At 46.9% G+C, this 7500-nt stretch overlaps 1 protein-coding gene across 2 annotated transcripts in view; it reads left to right on the top strand.

Annotated features, from left to right (window-relative positions):
- Nucleotides 1-7500, top strand: part of LOC119445803 (calcium-transporting ATPase sarcoplasmic/endoplasmic reticulum type) — a 663011-nt gene that overhangs the window by 511489 nt on the left and 144022 nt on the right. Inside the window, exon 1 of one of the 2 annotated variants that reach the window (XM_049663650.1) lies at nucleotides 3316-3454. The exons of the other annotated variant lie outside the window; for it this stretch is intronic. The gene's annotated coding sequence lies outside the window, so the exon portion shown is untranslated. Of the gene's footprint in view, nucleotides 1-3315; nucleotides 3455-7500 lie in introns of those variants that run through there. 2 annotated transcript variants of the gene reach the window in all.

The raw sequence follows: 7500 nt of genomic DNA, 5'->3' as shown, positions 1-7500 counted from the left end.
GTGGCGCTAGCAGCTTATATGGCGCTTTTTCTAAAAGCGAGGCTAAAGATCTACTCCAAGCTATCCATACTTTCGAATTATGAATTGAATTAGGGTCAGTGTGTTTTACTCTTCGTTCTTTATTTGGCAAACACTATATGAAGCATAGATCTGTAATGTTTCTGACTCAGTAAGGTTTCTCGGTGCACTCGCCATATAATCGTTTATTTTCTGCCTTATCGCTTGTGGGTGTGCTCGGTTGCGATAGATTTGTTCTTGTTGCGCGCAAGGCTTGGAACGTAGATGTTCTGTACTTTGTAATAGCTTGTAGCGAAGACTTGTTATCGCTAGTCATTCGCTTAAGTACCCGGTGTGGACCTTCATGAAACGTTCAGCTTCGTAATTCGTGTGTAGCCGGTGCAGTCGCCGTAAGAAATGCTTCGGCGCACTGATTCAAGTGTGCACCCATTCACTTATTATTGACGCACTGGTGATATAGTGGGCGTCAGTTTGCGTGTGAGTTGGAGTGGATGTGTGTAACTAAAGTGCGAGAAACTTACTATGCCAGGAAGCGGCGCTACTCCCATTGTCACTGTGTAACGAGTGGCATTTACTCTTGCCGATTTTCCGGGGCTGAAGCCCTTTCTTTGGAAGTTCGCGATACAACGCTGGCGGAAGAGTGATTTTTTTTTTATTTTATCCTCGAGGAAAGCCGTGCATCGCGAAAGGCCAGCAACACAGGCAGTCCTTATGTAGCAGAGGTCCATGAACTTGGCCGCAAAAATACATTCTATTCCTCAGGAAGCGAGTCACTATTTTTGCAGCCAACCACTGCACACGTCTTCCTTCTACCGTTCCACATTTTGCAGCATTAATGAAGTGCAGTGTGTTAGCGAATACACAGCTGCATCTCCGACAGCTGATCGCACAGTAGCAGTGCAGAAACGGTAATGGTTTCGCATTCCTGGGTTTTCGCTGAGGCAACGTGGGGTGCGGTGCCGAAAGCGCGATCTTATTTCTCTAGAGCAAACTGCTCCGCGGAAACGGTCTATGCCTGTTACTATGTCGCTAATTTCCCCGTCGAAGTTCATTCATTCCAAGGTGTTTGTACGTTACAGCACTTCTCTCCAGCGCGCACATAGAGCGAGTTTTTAGTATCGCTGTCTGAAGTCGTCACAAGAAAACGAGTGAATACGACCGACGAAAACTTTGAAAAGTAATTGTTATTGAAAATAAACACGTCAAGGACTGCAGAGAATGCTCTGAAAAAAGTCAAGACAGCCTGTACTATTTACTGTGTATGTGCAATGTTAATAAAAGTCGGGAGGAAAGTGACGTAAAAGTAATCGATTACTTTTTAGCAGTTGCTCACTTACTTTTGTGGAGCAGTACTTGGTCAATGTAATCAATTACATTAATCAGTTCAATTTTTTCTACAACGTGTACAAGTCTGTAGTGACCGAGCTGCCAATGAGCGAATGAGAGTTATCAATTCATTGAGTGATGAGTGAGTTGAGTGAGTGAGTGAGTGAGTGAGTGAGTGAGTGAGTGAGTGAGTGAGTGGTGAGTGAGTGAGTGAGTGGAGTGAGTGAGTGAGTGAGTGAGTGAGTGAGTGAGTGAGTGAGTGAGTGAGTGAGTGAGTGAGTGAGTGAGTGAGTGAGTGAGTGAGTGAGTGAGTGAGTGAGTGAGTGAGCGAGCGAGGGAGCTATTTTTTACTGAGCAAGTTACGCCGCAACATTATCGATTTCCAACACATAAAAAATTGATTTCATCTTCAGTGCTTCCCAAAGCTTCGCTTTCAGCAGTTTCATTTTGCCATTTTTTTCTCGTTGTTAAAGAAATGGTACGTATAATCAGTGGGTGACTCTCAACTTTACGATCATTACTGAGATTGCTATTATAGTGCAACATGGTCATTCGTCACACTTAGACAGCGCAGCGTGAGCAGCAAGACTTAACAGTGGAGGCACCGTTTGTGGGAATGGAGTACGAAAATGACTACAGGTGTGGTTATATGAACATCACCTTAACTTTATACTACATTCCGAAATTGTCATCCTGGTATACCGATGGCTGTAAAGGGATGGTAATCCTAGCGTTCCCTTCCACAAACATTCCAAGGGATTCATTACAACGGGCTCGTGACGGTTTCTTAATGAGCTCTCATCCCACATGCTGGTAAGACAAAGTGGTTTTTATATCCTTGCCAATACACAGCACTGCTGCGCTTAAGCTTCGGTTCAGTTTCAACACAACTGCGCGCGGTGATATTTTCTAGCTACTGTTTGTCTTCGCAGCCTCGTGGGCAACAAAAAGATGCCTCCAGCGTACTCGAAACCCTTCGTTGCCAAGGAGAGACACTGTCTGTTGCAACCCCCAAAGCAGAATGTAGGACCCTGGCCCCGCGGAAGGGGCGCTTTGCCCAGTCCCCAATACGAGTGGGCGGGCTTGTAAACAAAATTAGCATGAGAAAAAAAAAAGAGGAATGGAAGACGACGACAGTTGCACACATAAATGACAAACAGCGCTTTTCGGTTCTCTCTCTCCCTCGCTCTCTTTCTCACTCTCTTTTTACCTCTATGTGTGACGCGGGCTGTCTCTTCCTTCTCGGAGGAGCTTTTATTTTAAACGACCCCTCCATTTCAAAGCTACTCGTGAGGCTCTCTGTGTCTCGCTCTCGACTTCAGCTGCGTTCCTTCTCGCGTTGGCAGTGCTCACTGCGGAGCGCGCCCAGAGGAGAGAGCCAGCGGGCGAAGAGACGAAAAAGACGCGCGAATGAAAGATAAATACAGTGTCAAAGAGGCTGTGAGAGGAACAGAAGGAACGAGAAAGGAGGTGGTAATCCTCCGGTTCGGGATGCCACGGAGATGTGCTCCGTGCAGAGCCCGAAGGGTTGAAACGAAAACATCAAGGACGCTTCAAGTTGGGAGAGGATGTCTCGGAAGGGGTTGCAAGGTTCGGCTAGAATCACGGGTAGCAGAAGAAGGTGCACTGCGGTGAAGTGCCAGATAGGCTGAATGTGGAAAGAGTAAGAAAGCACTCGAGCCAAAGACAAAAGCAAGAACACTACCACAGAAAAGGGGGGAGGGGGAATAGGACTCGGGGCGACGAGGGTTGGAGAGGGCGAATGTGCACGAAGAGCTCACAGAGTGAGAGATAGTGAGGTGGGAGAGGGTAGACGAACCACCGCCGCAGCCAGGCCGGGACCACCGCCGGTAGCCCCCTCTCACGAAGCGTTGTTTTTAGTCCTAGCTTGGCTCAGTCTCTGTCTTGGCTGTGTGCTTGGCGACTGAAGAAACCCTTTCGGATCCTCACTTGGCTGGTGCTTCTGGGCGGCAAGACCGTGGTCGACCGACCCGGACCTTGTCCCTTCTTTTTGATTCTTCTTTTTTTGCCCGTGCCGCTCGGTTCCCGACGCGTCCATCTCTCCGGGAAGAAGTCACGGCGACGGTACAAGAATTGCCGCGGCCTTGAGGTGAGAGACCAATTTACGAGACCTTTTGTGTTGCAGCAGTGTGCCGCAGTCTCGCAAGCACTGCATTCCACCAGCTTGTCCTGGGCCATCGGATATACCTCGTGCGAATGCGTTATAGCAGCGCAGAATAGGGACCGCTGAGCTGGGCATGCCAGTTGGTTCCTGCTTTTGGTTGCGGCACCACATTTAGAGCGCAATATTTGTTCGGTGCGTCCCGCAACCGACTGCTCCTGTGCTTGCTGCCTACTCCGTGCAAGAATCCCTGAGGGCTCTTAGTGCACGACACGAGGTTTAACGCGGGCCGTGATGCATCCGATCGTTACTTCGGTGGAGGATTTTCATATTGTTCGCATAGCTGTCTGACTCAAGTAGCTTAGTTTAATTGATTGCGAGTCATTGGCATCCAATGGAGAAATGTGGAGCGAGTTTGAATGGCCATGATGGAGCGGATTCGATAGTGTAACAAGCCTCCATACACTGTGGAAAACGCTTCGTACGCACCTTGTATTAGTTATATACGAGGATTAAACGCATCTCGCAATACTTAATGCGCACCTTGCAATACAGCCTGTAAGCAGTAGCAGTCAAGCATGAAATTGAAAAAGAAAATGCACGCGTGCTTAAACGACAGGTATGGATATTTTGGTGCAGTGTTTTATTGATACAATGCAATAAACTAACGTTGATTTCAACGCCTTTTTTTTAGGCGTTAAGCACCACTTGAAGCGTTGAACAAAAACTGGGAACATACAGTGGTTTAATTTCTTTCTGTACGTGCTTTACTAACTTCGTACTTCCTGTGGAACGTACCGTCTCAAACATGTGTCTGTTAACCAGTTTCGGTGCATTGACCGCGAGATTATAACGCTCGTTCCAGTGGTGATTGATTGCAGTGATAGCTTTCTCGACTGTACATTCTATGTCATGTACGCGTTTGCACGATGGCACTTCGCACTTGCTCGTAGCCCCTGCAAAAGCGTTGCCTCGGCATCGCGCTCTCTCTGCACCTATAGGAGATTGAGAGGCAGCCTCCCGCTCCTCTTCGGACTAGACAGCCCGTCGCGGGTGCTGAGCCTGGGTATACCCCTCTAGTTCACCTTTTGACTTCGGCGTAAATAATAATAATAATAATAATAATAATAATAATAATAATAATAATAATAATAATAATAATAATAATAATAATAATAATAATAATAATAATAATAATAATAATAATAATAAGTAATTGTTTAACGAAACTTTCTCCGTATTGCTACTTCTCTTTCAGGCTCGATCAGAGGCGTTTGGCGAGGCAGCAAGTCCATATGCAATTGTTACAGCCGCAAACTTCATTGAGCGAATTTTTCGAGGTATTTTCCTCTTATCGTCATCCGGTGTCATCACTGCCGCTTTTAGAGTCGGTTATGGCGTCGCCATGATTCAAGCATGCACTGCGACATTATCTCAAGCATAGTCTTAAGTATAATGTGTAGTGCTTGGTGTGTGTCTCTCTTCTTCTTTATTGTGTTTCGTAAACTTAGCGCTACTTAAGACCATGCTTAGTGTAAACCAACTAGCCCAATTTTTCGTTCTATTAAGACATTATCTCGCATATCAAGTGCAAGCTCCCACGGCACGCATTCAGTGGACCAGGATAGCACCATTATTGCCCAGCACGAATTGGATGCACGGTCGTTAGGAAACGGTTCCACGTGAAAAATATGTGAAAATTTTGTTGCGTTGCTCAGCAGGAAAGAAGGTCTCGAATACCTTAGTAAGACAATAAGCCCTAAATAATTGTTAATAACAGTATCGAATTGTAGCAAACGTGGGCAATGCACTCGTATACACAGGGACACGAAACACTTTCCTTATTTTCTTTTGTCGTTTTATTCGTTCTTTGTACTGAACCCAACTGCCTTCGCGTGTTATCTTTAGCACCAAGTCGAAATCGCATAAGGATGTCGTTAGTCTTGGTTAAGCGATTTTTCGCCCTTCAGGGTCTTTACAAGTCTGTGTCGTGGCAGTATGCGGATCCCGAGAGATGCATGAAATAGTGTGCGTTTGTGAAAGCAGCGAAGGCAAAGGGCGTTTGTTTTACACCGAGACCGTGACCAACGGAACCGCGCCCACTGAGCGTCATGATCGAAGCCGGTGAAACATCTTTGCGCATGCCACGACGTATAACCGGTCAACACACGCCACTTGCACGACGCGCATTACGTGCACTGTTGAATGGTACGCTCACAATGTCGTCAAACCGCTGAGGTCTAATTAATTGTCGAGATGCGTGCTCGCGTTTACCTTATGATGATAATCTGCTCCATTTCTATAAGTTAAGCCCGTTTCACATGGTGCGATTTTGTCTGCGAATTCGCACGTGCGAATTCGCAGCTGCGGAAAATAGGCCGCCGGACCCTTCGTGCGTGCGTTTTTTTTTTTTTTTTCGATGTTCGGGGTGCTGAACTTCTCTGCGAAAAACGCAGATGCGGTGGTAGCCACTGTATCGGTGGAAACAGACGACCAATAGGAGGCGGCTCGCTCATACGTCATCGCCAGTCAGAAGGCTTAACGAGTACGCGAAAAACACAGCTGCTGTAGATCCATGTGAAACGGGATTGCGAATTTCGCATCTGCGAAAACCACAGCTGCGAAAAACGCACTGCAAAATCGCACGATGTGAAACGGGCTTTAGCCTTTCGAACTAGTTAGTGCGAAGTCTAGTTACAAACAGCAAGAAGGCGACTGCGCGCGGGTTACGTATTGTCAAGCTCGCTGATATTTGTTCCCCGTTTTCGAAGAAAAATCCTCGTTTCCAGGTCGACGCGCTAATTGTGCCGTCTTTCTACTGCCAGCATACCGTATAGCCTTCCAGCATGTAAAGCACGACTCGTTACGTTGTCAGAGCGAACCGTCGTGCTCGTATGCTCGCTGGCTCAGGGTCCGCGCGCCCGCGTTAGCAGTGCGGAATGCTAGCAGGAGCGTGCAAGCTATTCCTGGCCTGTCCTTACCGTGCTGCTTACAGGCTGTAGCCTGCTGGCGCCGTCAGCGCAAGAGTTCTGAGAAAAAGGATTGCCGCAGCGCTTGAACCTAACTGCCGTATTCACAGACGGGCATCGCTCGACTCCAAGCTCACCTTCGACGTCACCGAGTCGAGTACAGCGCCGCTTCTCGGAGTGAATAGCGTTCAAATTCGGGAGCTTTTGCGTACCAAAATCCACGATCGAAACCACGACCTCAAGCTCTGCAGCGCGGCGGGTCTGGTTGAAAAAGATTCTTCAGAAAAGCTACTCGGTGATCCTTATACGACGAGAAGTTTCTTGAGAAGTACACCTTAACTCCAGTACGTTCGAGTACAGGTCGAGAGCCACCTGTGCCCGTATTCGCAGAAAGCACTTACGCTAAAATTGTTCGTATAAGTTCTAGCCAATGGTGATTCTAGACATATCAATAGTAAAGGCGGCCACCCGATGGTAAAAAGCTCTTATGAATGATTAGTTTTGTCAACACGGCCACTGCTTAATGTATCTCCGTGAGTCACGGTGTACACATTTGTGCATGTGATTTTTCTTTCTGTTTTGAAGTGGCAAAAAAACACAGTAAACACTAATACTAAGCTACGGTTAAAGTGAACACACTGCTTAACCGATGTGAGTCCATTTCACTCCAGTGGGCTGAGTTTTGCTACACACGACCACTGTGCCAAACACACTACCATATATTGAGGAATTAACGTTCGACGTGGCGCTTAGCAGCTGTATCAGGTTATTAAATTTCCCTTTCGTGCAAAGCCTTCAGCCAATAATTCGCTTGTGCATGGGATTTGTGAAAATGGCTAAAACTTTGTTTTGTTATGAGAATACTAGGCCTGACTAGCTACACTCTTCACCGCGTCATTGAGCCAGGGTACTGTGCCAGACGGCTGGCTTCTGGGCAGAATCGTACTTAATTTGAAAGCTGGAGACAAACTAGATGTAGTAAACCATCGTCCGATTTCAATCACGTGCACAGTCTGTAAAATCTTGGACACATTATTGTAATGATTAGTAGAACATATGGAAAGC

Source organism: Dermacentor silvarum, chromosome 3 (assembly GCF_013339745.2).
Source record: "Dermacentor silvarum isolate Dsil-2018 chromosome 3, BIME_Dsil_1.4, whole genome shotgun sequence".
Taxonomy (NCBI): domain Eukaryota; kingdom Metazoa; phylum Arthropoda; class Arachnida; order Ixodida; family Ixodidae; genus Dermacentor; species Dermacentor silvarum.
This window is presented reverse-complemented; position numbering and strand designations above follow the sequence as displayed.